We start from the raw sequence: 22,341 nt of genomic DNA on the forward strand, positions 1-22,341 counted from the left end.
GAGAGAGAGAGAGAGAGAAAACTGTCTCCAAAGGGATTAGCATAATTAACAATTTTAGAATAAAAATATTTAAATAGATAAAATAGTAATTAAAGTTTCAAAAAGAAATTTTACAAATAATAATAATTATTAAAGAAAAAGAAATAAAATAATTAAGGGAAAAATGCCATTTCCACAAAGTGACGTCGAATTCCCCCTTTGAACTTAGTCAGCTTCACTGCATCTGCTCAGAGGCAACTTATTCTAATGTTTAACAACCCGCTGCCCACATGAGACCCAGTCTTCTACCATTCCCTGATATTTTTTTCACCTTCTTGTCTCACATACGAGGGAGAACAGGCTTTCCTCATTCATTTTACTCAACCCTTTCAGCTTTATACACCTCAATCAGATCTTCCCTTAGAGCTATTTTTGATATATGCATCGATTACTAATCTGGTCTCCTTTCTTTGAAAGCTCTCCAGAAGTTCTATTCTTTTCAGGACCTGAATACAATATTGAAAATGCGATGTAACCATTAACTTGTATCACCTTGCATCGTTTATCTAATTCCTTCAAGGAACTTGCATTACATTTCTCTCCAAAAGAAACGAACTAACTAAATAATATATTTAGTGGCATAGCTAGGGGTGGCGGTGATTCACCTCCCTCTAAAATATTCCAATCAAAAAAAAGTTATATCTCGGTAATATGCTGTTCAAAAAGATTTTCCTAATCTTTATTTGAAAAAAAAAGGGTTTTATAGAAGGAAAATATTCATTCCTTATTACAGCTAAAATGCGCTAAACATGGAAATTATTAAAATATGAAGGAAATATTTTTTTATAGGAATTTCCAGTACGATCAATAAACTTTAATCATTGATGACAAATACATAAAATGACCATTCAAACACAATCATAAGAAAATAAGAACTCCTTAAGGTGGATTCATGGTTGGTTGGTTTGTTGATTGGGGATTTGGCGCATCGGCATCTATGGCCATAGTGCGCCAATGGATTCATGCACTGCAACTATAACAGAATTCTTTACCATCTGTTTTTAGTATCTATAGAAAATATATTTTTTAATATGTTTGTACTGAACCCGGGATATTCGTTTCAGAAAATGGGCATCCTAATCTTATTCAGGTAGATCTACTGTTTTTAAATACAATCCGTGTACATAATAAATGTAATAAAAATCCAAACCGCATTGAACAACTGTTTAACTTATTTACTTGCTAATATATTTAATAAATGCGCAGCATATCGAAAATAAGAAAGGGTGTGTTACCGAAACAAGCTCTTTTACTTTCATCTTCGCAATTTGCTTCTGGCTTAAATAGACGTAACAGGAAGCGTTTTAAAAATAATGGCAAAAAGACAGCTAGAGGGAGGGAGAGAAGATGGATAGACAGATAAATAGAAGAAGAGAGAGCGAGCACTATAGTCTCAGTCCTTCATGGGTGCATAACTTCCCCATTCTGCCTCACTAGAGACATAACGTGACGTTCTAAAATTAAAATCCCACCGGAAAAATGACACCAGCACTCCTACTCACCAAAAATATCCCAAACTTGCGTCAGCATTAGTACCACTACGACGAACAACAAGAGTTAAAAGTAAAGCCGGGGAATTTAAAGGGGAAGGAATGAGACATACAAACAGAAAAGAAGCGAGGGTAATAAAATATATATTAAGATGTACACAATACGTAAATGAAAGTATGTAAAGTACACAAAGTACAATAAATGTACTTTGTGTACTAGTGGTATGGCATAGCCGTTCAACAGAACCGATTATGGAGTATGGTCTGCCTCGTTACTTTGACCTCCAGGAAAGTTTAATCAGCGCTCGGAAGACGGCTATGATGCTCTTGCTGCTAACCTTCATGCAACAACTTCAAACATTTCGGCTATTTTTACAACTCTTTTATAAAACAGACTTCTTGGCCGGGTACCAAATGAGCAGCATCCTACGCTTCAACATTTGCGATAACGTTGAATAAGGCCTTTCTTAGTATCGTTTAATGTCGCTTAAATGGATAACAGAGTTTTATACAAGTAAGAACTGAACGAGTAGCCGGGAGAAAATGAGAAAGGGAGTTTAACATCAATGTCCATTCTACACATCTTCTTGAATGGTGTGACTTAAAACTCAGACAATATATGGTGTTTCGTAGTCCTACAGAATACGCGAGCAATATTCTAGAAAGAACCCAATATTTAGTTACACGCAAAAGGGCCTAAGCTGCCGGTGCTCTAAGAACCCTCCAAACAACAGCAACAACATCAATGTTTAGTTTAAATATCTTTATGGCGAAACATAAAACATTATCGAAATCTGCACAACTACAGTATAGTAGATGGGTTGAGAATTGGGAACTGAGGAAACCAGTTGACATTAAACTTGAAATTTCTGCATATTATAATTGTCTGGAAATATATGCGGAGGAAAATTGTTCCCGAGAATGAACGAATAAATGGCCTCTTTGGATTGTAACCATTTAACAAGCTTTTATGGTCGGTTTATCTGTTTAGCTGGATGAAAAGCCCGATATCTGGAAGAAAATACTACGAAAAATTGCCCATAATATGCAAAAAGCCAACAAAAATCCTTGCCATTCACATAGGTTCTAACCTAGGGTTTTTTTTTTTTTTTTTTTGCATGGCCGAAAGACAACAATAATAATAACAACATATAACTACTAAATAGCCACGAAGGCTACTGTCCAGCAGAAAACGTAAATAACAAACATCAATAAAAGACATGAAACAGAAATACAGAATGAAGGTAAATTAAAAGAATGGAGTTCGGGGGTAGTGAAAGGATCATTTCATGTTTTGAGAAATTTTGGGAAATATAACAGTTATGTAGTCAGGAATTTTTAACGGGAGGCGATAAAATTACAAGATTAGTATTAAGTTCTCTATATCCCGGCCCCAAGGGTTGGATTTGAGATTTCAAAAGAATTAAGAGCTACTCAGAAAAAAAAAATAACGCTAGGAAAAAAGAGAAAACCAGAGAATTTGTATGAAGAAACATTTGTACTATGCTATGCTCTACCGAGTAAACAAATGAGTTATTTAAAATATGAATGCTGAAAAGCCACACAGATTATTTTCACCAAAAAAAAAAAAAAAGGGATTCAAAGTTTTAGAAGGAATAAAATTAACTGGAGAGAATATTCTCTACTTCTGGGATAGAATAACAGTTATTCTTCCACTGAATAAAATTATCTGAATAAAAATCACCCTTATGGTACGCGGAAAACAACAAAAATAGTGAAAAATGCCAAAAACAGAACGATAGCATTAGCAATACAATGGAGGTTCCCCGTCTCTCCGAGCTTATTGATGGAGTATTCCTCTCTCTGGAGTATTCCTCTCTCAGCCTTGTGGACTGCTCCAAGATTGGCACCCCTAGAATACGAGACTTTCCTGACGGATCGTTTACTCCCTTTTCAGATGCTATCTCAGGTCTGCAAACTTGAAACTAACCTTTACAAATTTTCATGTGACGGATAGCTATAGAAAGGAGTTGTTATCCATGCAATGACAACAGTTAGACTTAGCACATTCGTGTCATTTTTTTTGTCAGACTTTCAAACATATCTTGTTTTGACTCTGGTATTGTGATGATGTTTCCCAAAAAGAATTAACTATCATGTGAATTAAAAACTGGAGGTGTGGAGAGCTGTCTCTCATTATTTGTTATTAACTTTAAATGTTTATTTGTAAAGGCCCTTTACGCTTTTCTCTCATTGTTTCTTTTCATGTTAACCCCGCCCGTAACGGGTAAGTTGCAACATTAAGTGTACCCTGGCCATCTTAATTTCAGGTTCCAATGAAGATTTTCTCTCTCTCTCTCTCTCTATATATATATATATATATATATATATATATATATATGGAAGTGGAGAATAGCAATTAATTTATACGTTCAATTTTAACTTAAACTCATTTCTGGAACTATCTATCCACGTCCCATAACCTTTGAAATGTCTCACCCCAATCCCAAGTTGTTCTTAAGTCATACTGTAGTACTTAGAGCGCACAGAATTAGTTTCTTTGTATGCGCCCACGAGGAGATAAACAAAATAAACATCGTACTCCAGTAAAAGACACCGTCAATGAAATCACAGTACTCGTGAATGGAATGTTTTGTAGCCGAAAACAGGGTGGTCTGGGCTAAGAGTAGAAAGATAGGTTCTAAAAGTGTATCTCTAACAATAGCAGCAATTAACCAGCTGAACACAAAGAGTTTAATGGAAACTGTTTCTGACCTCTGTTGTCTACAGAAGTGCCAACCAGGCTGAATACCTGGGCGATGTTCCAGGGTTTTGGTCTACTGTCTACAAACCAAGATTAAATGCGCCACAGACCTAATAGAAGTCGGTGTACTTGCATGGAAGCAAGCCGTTGTTTAGTTTTATTTTTAAGTCAGTTAACCGTTAACAAGAAGAACAAAGACAGACGTGCACACACATTTGGCCCCACTTGGTTCTCGGGTGTGCAATATAAAGTCAAGTTAGCGTTCTTCAGTTCAGGAACAGAGTCCATGGGCGGAATGTTTAAACATATGAAGATTCAGGTTAGTAAATACTGACTTAGCGTTAAAAGTTTCCTTAGAAAACATTTTAAAAATACTTTAGATGTTGTCTCAGAATTTTCTGCTGGCTAAAAGTTACAAAGAACAGTGAACAGATATGTCTACCACCACGGAAGGTTCAAAATCAAGCATTGTTTTTTAGAAATATGATCAGAGAGGGAAAAAAAAAAGGAACAGACTCCTTAGCATATATATGCGTAAGCTGCCTATTTGTCTTCACTATGTCTGTCCGTGCGTCCCCATTTAAAAACTCGACTGGATGGATTTTAATGAATATTTGAATCTTTTAGAACGATCTGTTTTAATGAAATTTGTTCCCAAATTTCATTAAAATTTAACCAATAGACTGAACCAGCAATTATTATTATTGTTATTATTTTATATATATTGCCACGTGGGCTATCCATATACTGTGCAGCTGAAGCAGTGTAAATTATGTTGCCATGTTCTTTTTTGTAGGATTGAATGAGATGTGGCGGATGCACAGAAACGAAATGTTCTCGGTTCGCGCATAAAATTGTTGCTTTTTGTTCTTTGTTTACTGAATATGTTTACTATTTCTCCCTGATTGGGGGGTCCACATCGTGACGGATATTGCTAACAAGTACACAGGGTGGTTGTTGTTATGTCTGGTGTTACTGTTGGTCGAGGAACTGTCTGACTGTCCTGTTCAGGATTGCAACTTTCTGAAGTTCCTTGTTGGTGTTCTCTGGCCGGAAGACCTATTGCTGCTAGGCTGTTATGCAGGGTCTTTGGCACCATACCTGTGGTTGACACGATGATCGGGATGGGCGTAACTTGTTGCATATGCCACATCTCTTTGATCTCCTGTCTTAGGTTCGTGTACTTCCTGATTTTTTCCTCATGGGTTTTCTGGCGGTTGCCAGTGTTGGGCACTGCTATGTCAATCAGATAGGTAGCCTTTTCCTTCTTTTCCATAAGGGTTATGTCCGGTCTGTTGTGTGGAGTTGTCTTATCCGTTATTATGGCGCGGTCCCAGTACAACTTGTGGGTTTGGGTCTCTAGTACTGCCTGGGGTTCCTATTTATAACACTTTTTTTAATCAACTGGTATTTCTTTGCTAGCTTCTGATGTATTATCCGGCTACCTGGTCATGTCTACGAGTGTACTCAGTCTGGGTGATCACATTGCATCCCGCAGTGATGTATTGGATCGTTTCTGAGGCCAGGTGGCATCTTTGACACATATCATCTGACACTCCGGGCTCCTTGTTGATGTATTTTCTATAGTTTCTGGTGTTGATTACCTGGTCTTGGATGGCGAGCATGAATCCTTCAGTCTCGGGAAAGAGCGTACCGCTCGTGAGCCATGCATTGGAAGCCATTTTATCTATGTGATCTTGATGATCTTGATCATTGTAGTGTCTGCCATGGAGTGTCTTCTTTGTCCATCTTTTTAGCTTCGTTTGTGCCGTCTGGGCGGGAGGGAACTCCTCGCTTAGGTTGAGTGGGGTATACCACTTGTCTATCTTCCTTATGGAATGGTGGAGTGCTGCTGTGTTTTTCTAGAAGTAATCCTTCAGGGTTAGCTATTGCTGTTTTCTGTTGCTCGATGAGGTCAGTCTCTCCACGGCTTACTTCGGGTGGTGTTGGTGGCTCTTGGTCATCATTGTCCTTGTCTTTCTCACGATATCCTCCAGCTCGATGTTAGGCCAATCTATGACCCCCGAAGGGGCATGTTAGGACTGAGACTGCATGGGTGTTTATGGCTTTAACTGTGTTCCCTCCATTCAGCTTTGTTTTCAGCAGGCTACTGAGCTTCTTCTTCTTATTATTTGCTTATTATATTAATCACAGCAGAAACTTTAAATATTTTTAAATTGCTATTAACATCCAGGAGAAAAATATGAATATACTAAGATTTTTAATTTATTAAATTACAGAGCAGAGCATGAAATACGTGTAGTGAATATCAGGTGCAGTGAACTAAAAAACAATTACTTTAATATATTTATTAGTTAATCAATTGGCAACAACATGTTTCGCTTCGATTAATCACAGAAAGAGAAAAGATTCCATTAATTTTAGAAATAAAAATATAACGAGTAGTGAGGTTTTGTATCGAGTTAAATGTATTTGCAGTCGAGGACGACATAAGCAGTCTACCCGAACAGCGTGAGAACTGCTAAACTAATGGAATTTGGCCAAATAAACTTGGCAAAAAGTTGCATTTCTTTGAAAATTGAGGCAACAACTCAACCCCGATTACCTTGACCCTGGAATGATTACAGCCTTCTGTTCATTTAATTTTAGTTTATTAACACTCAAAAGACATGATTTCTTGTGATTGGAGAAATATGTGCTTCGAATTATTTTCTATCAGCCGAATTACGAACACAATTCACAAGCTCTCTCGCTCTATGTAAATGATGGGTGCATTGCTCTCTTCGTTTTTAGATGCCCTGGTGTGCAGCACAGTTGGTGGATCGCCGTCCTCCCCACACGGGCTGGAAAAGACCTCAGTTGGAATCCCGTCGATGATGGGAGGAACTTTTATGGGTCTTTTTCACAACGTGATTGAGTTAGTCGGTCTCAGGCGTGTATAGCATTGTTTTTTCTCCCGGAAACTCTAGTTTTTCGCACAGCAAAACAGAAAATCGATCTAAAAACACACGCAATTTATAGACCTTATACACGGAGCAACATAGCCTTAGTCGTCGCCGATGCTCCTAATATCCAACAACAACAACAACAACATCGATTTTAGAGAAATTTTCCCAAAGTTCTCGGAAAGCGACAGAATACTTTACTGTAGATGTGGCCAAATTACAACTTAGTGTACATAATGTTCGGGGTAAGGCGCCACGGATGGTTTCCACAACTGCGTACAACTTTTTGCAATAGTGTGCGTAGTGTTAGGGTCAGATGCCACCTGTGGTTTCCCACATTTGCTCCATATGTACGCTGTGAAGACGACATTTTGACACTTGAACTGCCGCTCTCTTAGATATGGAGTGAAAAATTCGTCTCTAAAAATAGTAATTGATTAAAAAGATATAAAAAAACAACTCGCGAGTAGCAACAACTAATATTTAATGATTTTAATATCAGCTCGCACTTTTCTACAAATCTGCGCACTATTTCTGTTGATGTAGTAGGGTTTTAGGAGCATCAGCGACTAAGGCCATATTCTTCTGTGTATACTGTCAGTAAATTGGCGTGCTCTGAGGTCGATTCATGCGATGTTTCCCTATTGGAAAAGGCACAGTTCTTTCCCATTTCCCAAGAGTATCTGTAACTCTACTTCCTCAGCTTACGAGGTCGATGGTCTACTTGGCCTCGTAAACCAAGTGGACCACTGATGGTCTACTTGGTTTACGAGGAGAGCTGAAAACATATACGAAAGCTGAACGAGCTGACTCGAAAGATGGGTGACAGAACTCAAGTAAACCATTCATAAGCTTAAGCTGTCTCCCAAAAATGTAGGTCAGCCCATCACGTTGCAAAGAATCAAAGCATTACAGCAGTGATAAAGAATAACGTGAAATAACGAATCAAGATCGCTATCAGATGGATGTAGAATATGCCCAAAGAACGATTTCACTCAGTTTGTAATGCACCGATAATGAGGGACAATATTGGAAATTGTGATGGTATGGGTTTATTTTTATGGGATAAAACTGTCCATTAAAGCTGTCTTGTTCAGAGTGATCTAGATAGACTTGAGGGATGGTCAGAAAAATGGCAGCTGTGCATTAATCCAGCAAAGTGTAAGGTATTACACCTGGGGAACAGCAACCCCAAAATAATTTATACACAGTGGAGCTGAACTAAAGCCGGTAGTGTAGGAAAGGGACTTGGGCGTCACGATACAGTCAGATGAAGTTCTCTGAGCATTGTAAATTGGTTTCAAGGAAGGCCCATGGTGTCCTATCGATGATTTATCGAACAATTGCACGTAGAGAAGGACGTCATAATCCCATTGTATAAGGCTATTTTTAGACCACACTTTGGAATACTGTGTTCAAGTAAATTCAATTCATTCGTTCTATTGGATACTCTAAATTTGCATGCGAGGATGCCTATTATATCAAATATAAAATATTCATGAAAAACATTTTGTCCTGTTAATTTTTCAAGCAGTGTATTTCACAAATTCAACCATCATTTCCATTAAGATGAAAGTATATAAAAGAGACTTAAAAGAAAGTTCATGATGATATAACTGTGACGACTATAGCGCGGAACAACAACGTTGATGTTTTTGTTGTTCATATGAAAAAACAAGACAGTCATCAGTATCAAAAAGTGTTACTTGTCCCTCGCTGAACGGGTTATGTTTAAATTTTAATGAATGATAGATGTGTTAGCTTATACTACTGAGTTAGCGGTTTTCTTTGGATGATGGCGTCATCAAGAAACCCTTTGTGTATACAAATAGAAGCGACTGAGCTCGTGTCCGAAGGACTGCACGTGACCAACAGTCTGAGGTCCAACGGTTACATAAGAAAATTGTATAAGTTTGGTAACATAATCCGGTCAAATGTGATTATCAATGCGTAACATGTGTTCGTAGTCTTTATTTTATAAAAGGATTCAATGAAAGTTTAGGGCTGAAGGTCTCAGACTACGCAGTTACTAGACATACAAGTTAGTGCATTGCATCAAGTCTGTATTCAGGAAGAACGTAGTGGTTATTGTTGTTGTTGTTGTTGTTGTTGTAGGATTCTAGGGGATCGGCGACTAAGGCCATATTGCTCCGTTATACTGTCAGTAAATTACGTGTGTTCCGAGTTCGATTTTCTGTTTGCTGGATGAAAAACCAGAGTTTCCGCGAGAAATCCATGCTAGCCTCGTCTGAGACCGACTAACTCTGCCACGCTGTGAAAAAGGCCCATAAAAATTCCTTATTTTCTCGATGGGACTCGAACTCAGGTCTTATGCTCGGTGTGGCGAGGACGGCGATTCAACCAACTGTGCTTCCCACGAATGCAAAATATGATAGAGAAAGTAAGATAATGAATGTAATTAACGAGGAAGGAAAGAAGAAGAAAAGGGTGAGATACATAAGAATGAAGAGAAGGGAAGAAAGAAAGTTGGAAAAGAATAAAAATAATAAGAAAGAAAGAGAAGATGCGATAAAAATAAAAATTAATGAACGAGAGAGAGAGAGAGAGAGAGAGAGAGAGAGAGAGAGAGAGAGAGAGAGAGAGAGAGAGAGAGAGAGAGAGAGAGAGAGAGAGATGGGGTGTTGCGGGAGTTTTGCCCTGGAGACTAAAAATTGGTTCCACTACTTCAAGCTTCCAATAATCAAAGTGGTGGTATTGCAACTGTTTATGAGAGTTATCCACCACCTAATATTGCATGGTAACACAGAGGGGCGGCTTTCCTCTGTATAGTGTGGATGCCACACCTCGATCCCTACGATCCCTCCTTACATTGGTTCGCGCCTGGGCGGTCACTTCCAGTAAAATAAGCGCAGTATTTCAGGACTTGAGAGTTATACTCCGGGTTACTAACAGTTCCGCCATCGTGAAGGCGTAAGCAGAGAATTTGATTGTCAGAACGACTGGATTTCACCGAAATTTCACTGAAAGAATGCCTACAATTGGAATCACTGTACAGCAATTCTCTCAGGAAATGTTGTGGTGATGTGATAACATTTATGGTGATGTGATCACGCCCTTGGACACAGTTAGGCTATACGGCTTTTTGCTTATTCAATGAGTGGGACAGCAGAGCTGAAGCTGATCAGTGGAAAGGAAATATCCATAGAGAACTAATTTTAGGCATGGAAGTAAATTGTATCATTGGGGCGCTGGTGCTTCCACCACCTTTTTATACAAAACGGGTTCGAATAACACGAAACATTAATCAAAGCACTAGATCATTTCGTTGCCTTCTTATAAATTTCTCCAGCTCAGTGCCGATAAACTCAGAACTGGAATTTTTGTTATGGACAGACGAAACTATTGAAGAAAGGTAACAATTGGGATCATTCAAAACGTTGCCAAGAATTTTTTAGTAAATCATAAAGCAAGGAAACAGAAGAAGATTGTCATCAATTACGTAATAACTAGTTTTGAAACGCTGTGGGTATAATACCAATTTGAAGCTTCCTTTTCTGTATAACCACCTTGACTACCTTGGAGGGACTTTCCCTTTGAGATCTTTGGTGAGTTAATGAAGGACAGGGTAACAGGTTTCGCCAAGATATCAGAAACATGGAAAATGACACCAATGTAGACAGACTGAGGTATTGGTGTCTAACTGCTGCTGACTCTTAAAGGAGGGATTTGTCTACTCCTCCCAAAAGGTGTCAGCAGATCATCTCACTAAATCAAGATGAAGGTACCTTATCACTTATTTTGAAATTTTCGTAATTATGCTTCCAGTAGCAATCACCGGCTGCCCTGACAGCTCTGAAAAGCGCATCTGTGGATGTGCTTTTCAAATCTATACTTTTCTGATGATTATTACTAGTATTAAGATTATTCATTGTTGACCTCTTGGACAAAAAGATGGCCAACGTCAATACGTGGCAGACCAGCCAATTCTAAATTTGGAATTCAAGTCACTGCATTATTCAATAGAGGTATGCTGATTAATCATTGAATTATGACCACCTACCTAATATTTCGTAGGTCCCTTTTTGCCCTCAGTACAGCAACTATCCGACCTGACATTGATCCAACAAGATGTCGGAAGCTTTCAGGAAGTATAGCCAAAAAAGCTGTGTGTAATGCGGTGTCAGCAATGCAGGTATAGAGATGATTGGTGTATCCAGACTCCTGATATGCCTTTCCATAGTGTCCCACAAGTTCTCTATGTTATTGATATACCGGGGGAAGTTCGGAGGCCAATCGATATGCTGGAAGTCAGAACTCTGTTCCTCAAACCATTCCTACACAACAAGTGCCCGATGGCTCTGCGCATTGTCATCTTGGAAGACACCATCGCCATTCGAGAAAAAGTGTAACATAGTGGGATGTACACAGTCAGCAAGCAGTTGATGATAGCGGAAACCACTGATACGTTGTTTCACATGCACCAGGGGTCCAAGTTCCTGCCAGTGAAACATGCCCCACACCATACAACCACCTCCACCGGCCTGCACTTTTGATACCATGCATGATGGATCAAGAGCCTCATGTTGTTGACGCCAAATCCGTACACGACCATCCACGGTGTAGAGTAAATAACGTGACTCATCCGGCCAGCACACCTTCTTCCAGTCTTCTAACGTCCAACTTGCATGCTCTTTGCACCAGGCGAGTCTTTTATGCCGATGACCTTGGTTAGGAAAGGATGACGTAGGGATCTTCTGCTGGTATAGCCCATACGTGCGAGCGTGCGACGCGTGGTCATGCCAGATATTGTTCCGGGTTGGCCCATGTTGTATTGAGTAGTCAATTCTTCAACAGTGCTGCGCCTGTTCGCCTGTACTAGTAGTCGGACTCGGCGATCACCTCTAACATTAACCTTTCGCTGAACCCATGCAGTTTTGCCGTCGGGTCGTTGTTTGACCATTTTGACGCCAGTCCACTTCCATTTGTTCCATCTTTGGCAGTGATACATCTGTATCATGGCCGCCAGTGCTATGTTGCCATTTTTGAACAAAGTCTCTCTGTACCGTTTTGTTTCTGCTGTTGTGTCGGTATTGTTTCCTTCATCATTTCTGTACCTCACGAGGTTTCTTTGGTATGCTTTTCCCATATCCAGGCCGCTCCTATGAGAAGCTACAGGTGAAAACCTGACTGGTCCTTAAATTTTGCACACCAGTGTAATACTAACGTCGGAGTGAAAAACATCAACTTTAAAAGTAAAATTTTTTAAAAATTTTTTAGAGATCAGTTGTACGAACAGTTTAAGAACAGAACAGGACAGAGAATCAATTAAAAAAACATATTCGCCCACTTTTTGATTGAGACTCTGCCCTTCGGTAATATCTTGAATACGTACACAAAGAGCAAACATTCAGCTCGCTGAAACTAAGTTACAATTAAATTAGTTAAAAAATGGAATGTATTTAAAAAAAAAGTTTAACAGTCAATCCAAAACTCATCTTGAAACAATATTAGAAAAGAACCTGTTAAAAAACAATACTGGAAAATAAAACAGCTTTATCACAAAGAGAATACATTTAGCTGAAAGAAAGGAGGTTTCTTTTGTGAGAACCTTGTCGCAGTTAGTAAAGAGCAAAGTTTCTTTCCTGGGCATTTGGATAAGAATTACAAGTTACTGAGGCGCACCTATCACGTCCAGAATTTAGTTCTCGATAGAACAATATTTAACATCAATAATTCTTGACCCCACATAACCCCAAAACTGCGTTTCCTGATTATGTATAAATTGTTAGAAGCGATCACTTTAATATCCTACAGTGCCTTGGTGAAGACATTGTTCTGTAAGTTATTTGACATAAAACGTGTATTGGTCCTGGTAACGATCCACTATTAATTTTTTTTAAAAAGTAATATCTATATTCATGTCATCGTGGTTAGCACAGTTGGTAGAATCTCCGTCCTCCCCACACAGAGTGGAAAAGACTCGAGGATACGAATTCGACGACGAGAGGAATTTTTACGGGTCTTTTTCACAACATGGCTGAGTTAGTCGGTCTGAAGCGAGGGTAGCATGGTTTTACTCCCGGAAACTCAGGTTTTTCCTCCAGCAAACAGAAAATCTTAGTCGCTGATGCTGCTAAAATCCTACTACAACAATAAATCTGCCTTCATTCCTCCTCTTATGCCTTTTTAATTATTGTCTTTAGCTTCGATAACATTTATCCTTTTGCATTCAAGAGCTCTCATATGGTTCCAGTCTTTAAGAATAAGGGTTCCAAGCTGGATCCTCACAATTTTAGATCAATTTCAATGATGTATGTTATATTCCTGTAATTTTGAGACAGTCTTATATAATTAGTCAAACTACATTTACAGACATTTGCCTACCAATTTCAATTTGGAACTATGATGTGTCATCGTGCAGTTCGTTCCAATTCCTTTATTCTTCTGAGAGAATAAAGTAAACCCAAATAGATACGAATAAAGTTATATTCGTTTTCGATTGAAGGCCACTGTTTACCTTTCCATATTTCTAATGTTGTTGTTGTAGGGTAGGGTTTTAGGTGTTTTGTTAGGTGATATTGTAGGGTTTTAGATGTATCAGAAACTTTGGCAATATTGCACCTTACTTATTGCACCTTCTGTAGTCAATTTGCTGTTTGTTGGACGAAAAACCCACTTTCCAGGGAAAAAAAAAAAAATATATATATATATTTTTTTTCAATATATATGTATATAAAGTGATCAGTTCTCTGGTAAATATGCTATCCTCGTCTGAGACCGACTAACTCAGCCACCTTATGAAAAAGACCCAGACAAATTTCTGCGTCATTGACGTGTTTGAATGTGATCTTTTCTACGGGTTACAGGGAGATTTCTTATTCTTGGATTCGGTGGATAAACGTTTTTTATATCACGGGGTACTGGTCGATGTCCATAGAGGTCATTAGAGCTTCTTCCTATTTTTGTTCTTTATCTTGCTCTGTTACATTGAGTTCCTCTCTGAGATATCTTTATTATTACAATCTCCAACCACGACTTCTTTATTTATCTGGTGTTAACCGACTACTATTCTCAAATGATTGGAAAATTTATAAAGTGATCAGTTCTCTGTTAAGTGGCCAAGCTTTGGAGTATCTGCTAAAAAAAATTTAAAAAATTTAAAAAATATGAATGGTAGTTCATATTTTTTTTTCTTTGATAGAATATTTCTTTGAGGAATATTTTTAACTGTTTCATCTTACCGTTTATTAGACTGAATATTCAATTTAAGAATCTTTCATTTATAAGGTAAGTTTATAGCACTGTTCTTATTTAGTGTGTGTTTATGTTGGTCCCCACGTTTTTTTCCCCAATGTTTATAGTTTCATTTTATCCTTGTGTATTATAATATTGATATGATTAGCACACTCACTCTATTATTGTACGTACAGTTCATCAATTTAGAAAAAGTTGGCTACTGATATTTTTATTGTTCATAAATAAATAAACCGTTTTGGGGTAGTTTTATTGACCACAAAACTCCTTAACTTTCTTAATCTATAATTAAAGCTCTTCTTAAGTAATGCGCTGTTAAAGAAACACTCAAATGATAAAATGACCTTCCTCTATTTGGATTACTGCACTCATAGAACGTATGCGAAGGAGGTCGGTTAACCTCGTGAAAGGTGAGCAGGCAGATAGCTGTAGCATTTTCCTTGAAAACAGATATTCAGAGGTTGCTATATTTAGAGCACATGGAATGCAACGGATGACAAGGGATTTCATGGGTTCCGTAATTCTGAAAGTGTGATCGTCACCCTGCGGACAGAAAAATTAATCTGTTTATTACTTTCTTCCGACTGTTCCTTTCCTCTAAGTTTTCTTTATGAAACACCTTGGATATGCTTCGTGATACACGTACCAGTTGAGTCATTAGGTGCGTTTGCTGTATGGCTTTTTAGCCAATGACGGACTGTACGTGAGAGGGTGTTATTTTTGGCAAAGATGACCCTCTCCAGATGCGAGGGAGAGAAGCTTGGAAGGGTCCACGTGCGAATGGAAAAGTTGGGGGTGGAGAGGAAAAATGGAAAGAAACATCAGATTCCAAGAGTAACTTTCGCGACTATGGCCCAAAATGGCAGCATAATAACACGTGACTACCCAGTCGGATCACGAAGACTCGTTGACTTTGCATGGGGAGGTAGGATTGATCGAGAAATACCACGAGACTTAACTCACGTGGTAAAAGAACCAATACGTGTTCGGCTTACGTTTCTGACTATCGCATATGGCAGCGATATCTGGTTGCATTAGTTTAAAAGCCAAACTTTTCACTTAAGGCTGCAGAACAGCTTTCGAACGTAAGTGCTTTGCCCATTGTATTTGCCGTTTTTGTGATTCTTGGTTACATTAGGCCTAACAAAGCTTTCACATCATTACGGATACTCGTTGGAATATTTCCGGTCGGCTACTGGAGCCAAACTGGAGTTCGTGTACTGAAGCCTAATTTCTACCATCTTCTGTGGATTTACCTTCTGCTTGAAGAGAACGCCTAGTCTAATTCCAAATCGTAATATTTTGTATCTATCGTATTACTCTAAGATTAATTGCTTATTATAACAAAGAAAAAACAAAGGTCCTCCATAACAATTTTAATCAATAGCTTTAATTTCAAACACACATGTTGATAAGGTTGTTACTATTTAGTAGTTAATAAGATCTTTACTATTATATTGAAAGTATCTGAAAAGGCCGAACTCTAGAAGTTATAAAAAAAAAACAGACTAAGACGGCTACCACACGAAATTACTTTTAAAGATTCAATTAGGATTAAATAAAAATGTTAATTTATTTTATGGAGGTTATGCCTAATTAGATTACTGTAATTAGAATAAGTCGACAGTTCATAAACTCAATGATCTTTAATAAATGGGCTACTTTCTTAAGCCTACTCGCCTCTCAAATTGAATTAGGAACCTTAATAGAAATGCTCTTTAGCCCTCATGCTTTCCGATGGACAGCATTCGCTGAAACTACTTCTTCAGCTGATTTTCATTCAGTTTATGTTGGATGACTACATCGATTTGAACCTGAGTGCAGTACCATTCAGAGAGTTAATCGGTTCCCAGTAATTTTTCAGATATAAGAGGCGCGATGAAAACGTTTAAGGACTGAACTAGTATTTGGGAAATGATGAAATTTACCGGCTATTAGGATGGAACTCCTTTCAAGTAGTCACCCTGTACATAACCATTCCAAAGTTTCTGCAACTTCAGGAAGCATTTCTGATATGCATATTTTAGAACTACTAATACTTCCTGCGTTACATTCTAAATAATCCTTGTCACCGAAAATCTCTGACCTCTCGAGGATGCTTTAAGCTTGGGAAACAAAAAGAAATCGCAGGAGCTAAATCTGGTGATTATGGAGGATGGGGATCACATTGGCGGAATCATTCACAAGAAATTCTTGAATGGAAAAACGCAGAGTGTGCAGTGGCGTTGGAATGATTAATTCCTGGCACTCTTCTCTGAACCCTCGTGCAATCTTCTTATAATTTTTTTTATAGTTTTCGTGCTTTACTGCTTGAGCATGCAAGACAAAGTCATAATGAACAAAGCTCTGAGATTGTCTTGCTTTTTTTGGACCTTGGAAAATATGGAGTCCTCCGTTTAGGGTATTGAGGCTTTTCTTCCCGATCATAGCCATACACGCATGGTTCGAAAGTAGTCATGATGAAAGAAACAAAGTGTGGATCAACAGCTGCACGTTAATGAAAAAACTCGCCGCTCTCTGTGATTACCGGTGAGGAACTTTAAAGAATTCTTGATTGAGAAACGCACAGTACGCACTGGTGACGCGTTTCAGCCACAAAGTTGATTGAAACGCGTCGCATTTTCAAATACTGTGTTAAAGTTGATTGACATGTCAATCAATCTGTATCCAGGTCTGGAGCATCACTTTAGTAAGGATGTAGATCTGCTGGCACGGGTGAAGAGAAGGGCAACTAGATTGGTGAAGGGAACAAAAGGGTGCTCTTAGCAAGAAAGACTCCATTTCTGAAAATTGCAGTGTCTGGAGACTAGGCACCTTCGGGGAGTTCAGATTGAGATGTTTAAAGCCTTGAATGCATTGAGTAAGCTAAATGTGTGGCATTCTTTCTCTTGCCGAGACTACACATAAGGTGGCACAAATTCAAGTTGAAGAACGATGGTTGCAGGATAGACGTGCAGAAGTTTGTCTTCAGCCAGCGGGTGGTTGATTATTGGCTTCCATCAGTTGTTGTGGATGTGGGCAGTTTGAATAAATTCAAGGAAGAACTAGAGAAATCCTTGGAGGGTATGGATGGATGAAATGGAATCTTTTTTTTTTTTTTTTTGACTGATGCTTTAAGCTTACTTGCTTGCATCATTTGCCACTGCTAATACTAATATTAATTTTAACACACGAAATACCAATTTCGCTAGCAACCTCTCAGATAGTTAAACGTCGGTTACTCCTAATCATCTCACAAATACGAACGATTGAATCACCCGTTTCTTAAGATGACGGGAAACTGGAGCAAAAATCGTCTTCGAAGGACATGCGGCTTTAAACTTTGAGAATCAGTTTTCGAACAACACACATCATCTTTTCCGAAAGCCGTTGTTAACATTTCGTGGGTTATTGGACAGTTTCCCTAATTTGAATGATGAAAATTCCTGCTCAGTATAATTACTCGTTTTAAAATTCCACCACGAAACGCATAAAAGAATAAAACAAATAAACGCCGTTTGTTCAAAGCGCATGAATTCAGACTGACTGAAATAAATGAATCGCGCATTACTACATCTAGATGATTCTTCGAACGTGTCGCGACAGGTCATAACTCTATGGGACCCCGCAATTTCAAGATACAGTCAGTCATACCTCGTATGATAAGCAACTCACTATTAAGACAGATACAATAAAAATAAATTGACCGAAGTAGATTTGCTTCTTTTGTTTTGTTTTTTTTTCAAATGTTTACATTTTTCTTTCGGAATATCCTTAATTCTCGAATACATTGCCATTCATGAAATTCTGAAAGTTCATAATAAACTGGATACTTGTGCAATTCCTTATGTCGAAGTCTAGCTATGTCTGAAGGTCAGATTTACCAATACCCAATACGCAAGGATGTGCTAGAGGCCACAGACTTTACTATTTCGAAATAATGAAAAGAGATAGATAGCATACAGGACGAATCTGGGTTCGGAAGACATGACTTAAGCAGAGCAATTGTAGCAGACCTAACTGAGGACATGGCTAAGATGCAGTCTGGCTCAAATTCAGACTTTTTTTTTATTATTATGAATTAATAGTATATACTGCTAACTATATAACTAATGAAGCTATTTGAGGCGTTCTAAACAAGGTTACAAAAACTTTTAGTTTGAAATGTTAAAAACACTTTTAATTCGAAATATGATACTTTGAAACTGAGGAATACCCTTAGGGCCAAGAGATTCGCTCCGTGACTTCCTTGCTTTTTACTCCTGCCTGTATTTCTTTATACCAGGGGTTCCCAAAGTGTGGGATGGGCACATTTGATTTGGGGTGGGGGGGGAGGGCTCTTATTTTTTCATTAAGCATTTTTTTAACAAAATATCGAGAAACCATCGTACTAATCCTAATCCAGGTACGAAGGGTTTTTAATTATTTCTATTATTCGTATTTTATTTCTTTGAGATTAAATATATTGAAGTATATATTCATTTAGAAAAGTAGTTATATTCATAGCTTAACTTTATTCAGATCTGTTTATTTGCCGTTCTCGAACTTGGGAGGAGGCGCCCGAAATTTATGAAAAAAATTTAAGAAGTTCAAAGGTATTAACGTTTGAGAATCTCTGCTTTATGTAATCGAAGACGACAAGGGAATTTAAAAGCAATTAAATATATATTTATGGTTACATTGGAAATTTGTGGATATCTTGAAATACTTTTTTTTTTGTGTGGTGGAGTACGAATTCGATCTAGCAATATGCATAACTATGCTAAGTAAATGTGGAGAGTAATATCGCTAATAAATCAATTCTCTCCTGTCTCTGTATGTACGAGCATTTGTTTGCTCATATTGTATAATATCGTGTGAAACTGCTCCTCATTACAGATTAGATTAAAGATTTCGTAAATACAATGTTTGATATATTCTTGGATATACAAGTAGCCATATTGGTCTGATCAAACCTATATAAATGAATTCAGTTATTTTAAATATTGCGCTATAATTAGTTTAATATTATATAATTAACATTAATACTATTTTTATGCATAATTTTTGCAAAAAATCACCTAAGGGTTTGTTGATAACTAATAACTTTTGAGAATATTATTTTAATATTAACAGAAAATTACATTATATAAGGTAACGAAACATATTTTTTGAAATACAGATTTAATCTGCGCAAGAAAAACTATACGAACGTTTTCAATCCAAACATGAGCGAGCAGGGTGTCTACAAGAAATATGATGTACACATAGGATTATATGATCTTATACACAAATTAATAATTGCCACTTACAATAATTTGAACAGTATATTCAAATATTCGACAATTAATTAAATTCATTTAAAATTATGCCTCACTTATTATTTGAGTTTGCAACTATTTACAAAATACTTATTTACCTGAAATTACAAATATTTACAAGATAGTTATTTAAAAAGATTTTTAGAGTAGATTACTTATTTATAATAAGTGAACAGTGCTATTACGTACATTAATATAAATGAATTAAATGAAAATGAATATTTACATATATAGATATATTTCAATATATATTTTATCCGCTTTAACAATTATAATGACAGGATTTATATCCTCTAGAAAGGGGCAAACCAAAGTTCATGAGGAGGCTAGCATTGGTAAAACGTTCTAAAAACATACACTCTTCCACAGTGAATAGTTCTTTTAAACATAAGTCGCTAAAGCGCTTAAATTTGATAGGCTTAATGTATATTTTTATACAAAGTAAATTAATTAAATATAAAGATTCTGGCTAATTCAGAACTGATAATCTTCAGATTTAAGGGAATTCCATAACACTAACGTAAGCGTAACCCAAAAAATGTTATTTATCTCGTATTGTGAAGTAAACCGCAGAATTGCCTCCGTTTTTCAGTACAAGTGAACATTTCTGCTCTGTAAAGAGAAGTATATCGCTATTTACTTGCAATGCGTGCCACCCAGACCACTGTTTCAGGGATTTATCCCTTCAACGGTCGTCTCGATAATGCACGTTACAGATAAATATCAATCCTTCTCTTTAGGGAAGAAGTGCTATTTCTTCATTGCGTAATAATGAGGCGATTTGGGATTGATTTGCTTCAAGGTATAAGATGTTATTCACACTTTACTATTAGAAGTATTAATCAGGCAAAACACAGCGAAACTTTTTGGCATTAGCCAAAAAAAAAATATATATATATATAAATATCCTTGAGTCAATCACCAATATGCCCATTTCTAAAGAATAACTACTCAATTCCACCTTGAATCCTGTCCAACTCAACTACCTCAGGAAGCAACGTATTCCGATGACACACTGCCAGAAATTGAACATCATGATTTAATCTTCCATTTTCTTTCAGAAATTTTATATTTGTATTCCCTTGTTCTTGTTTCACCAACCAACATGAAATCACTTCCCTCGTTCATTCTACTTATTCCTTTGAGGATCTTAAACACCTTTATCAGGATGCCATAAAGGCGTCTAGCACCTCTTACGTCTTAGAAGATGTTTACTCTGCAGTAAACATCTTCTAAGACGTTTCTCATAAAGACAGTCCTTAGCACATCCAAACAATGTAGTTGCCCTTCTTTGGCCCTCTCTAGGAACTATGTTCTTATTTTTATATTTGACCTCCATACCTAAATATGATATTTCAAATGTTCTCTCACGATCATTTTATAAAGAGGAATGACGATATCTGTCACCGTGTTGGCAAAAGGTTCTGATAGCAGGCTCTGAGCCTTCCTGGCCACCTGCCTTACACGGCAAGGAAAACATATCCGCTTGTACCCTTAAATCTTAACCCCTGGCATGGTGCCGTGAAGGGTATTGTATGGTCGTGGTACCTGCGTGTACCGGTGAACTGTACAATAAAGATCTTATTTATCTATCTGCTTATGCCTCTAAATCTTTTTCATTTCGACCCATCTTTAATTTCAAATCTCATAGTCTGTATATCACCCCGGGATATACTTTCCCTAAATGAAAAACCTTACATTTAGCAGGACTCAACTTCAATTACCATCTTTGAGACCCGATGTGTAACTAATATAATTCATTCTGAAGCAGCATAGCCTGATCTCCAATATTAACCATCCCTTTAAATCATTTAAAACAACCAACTCTAACAAGTTGCTCCGTATAGCCTTACCGGTATCATTGGGAAGGATCAGAAATAAAATTAAAAGGGAACTCGATACTGAATCCTGAGGGCTCCGAAGATTGTCATTAATTACCACCCTCTGCCTCCTTTCACTTAACCAACTTCTGATCCACTTGAGGGTCTTCCTAGAAATTCTAACATGTTCCAGTCTGTACCCTCTACGAAGAACCGAATCGAAAGCTTTACTAAAATGTAGATATACTAAATCAAAACTTTTTCCAGCATCTAAATACCTTGACTTCCTCATAATAATCAGTCACGTTTGTCAGGAAAGACTTTCCCCTTCACAAACCATGTCGTGATCCCTTCATCTTTATCAAGATGTTCTGTATTGCATCCTTTATCACCGATTCCATTATCTTACTCCCTATAAAAGTCAAACTCACCGTATCGTCTCCCATACCACCTTCTTTAGTTACCCATTTAGAACTTAGCCCTTCCTTTATTAATTAGCGAGACATGTACTCCTCAAAGCCAAAGAAATCGCCTCAAATTCGTCCCATTTGTAGCAGACTTATTGTTTAGTTTGCGAAAGGAATAAGTTTATCCAGGATAAACTTATTCTAGATTACAAGCATATTCTATACCATAAAATAAATTTAACCCTATTTTATTATCAGCGTGCTGCATCATAGAAATAATTATTTTTTTATTTAACATGTTTAGAAAAATGACCACTCTCTAAACTCTACCCCCACCATCCTCTAGTTACAGTTTAAGGGGTGAGCGCTTTACAGTCATTTTCGGATCATCTGGAAAGAAATTAACCAAGGATAGTCATTAGCAACGATAGCGAACCTTTTCCAGCCTGCATTCCAAAAA

The 22,341-nt window shown here is 37.5% G+C and overlaps 1 protein-coding gene across 9 annotated transcripts in view; it reads left to right on the forward strand.

The window, feature by feature from the left end:
- The first annotated feature begins 15,350 nt into the window (after positions 1–15,350).
- LOC150076647 (myosin heavy chain, muscle-like) overlaps positions 15,351–22,341 on the forward strand; it is a 138,992-nt gene continuing 132,001 nt past the window's right edge. For 5 of the 9 annotated variants that reach the window (XM_090386350.1, XM_090386354.1, XM_090386351.1 and 2 more), the window contains exon 1: positions 15,353–15,460. The gene's annotated coding sequence lies outside the window, so the exon portion shown is untranslated. Of the gene's footprint in view, positions 15,461–22,341 lie in introns of all 9 variants that reach the window. The other 4 variants (XM_090386356.1, XM_090386357.1, XM_090386358.1 and 1 more) reach the window with 3 other exon arrangements.

Source organism: Mastigoproctus giganteus, chromosome 12 (assembly GCF_048544385.1).
Source record: "Mastigoproctus giganteus isolate SK-2022 chromosome 12, ASM4854438v1, whole genome shotgun sequence".
Taxonomy (NCBI): domain Eukaryota; kingdom Metazoa; phylum Arthropoda; class Arachnida; order Uropygi; family Thelyphonidae; genus Mastigoproctus; species Mastigoproctus giganteus.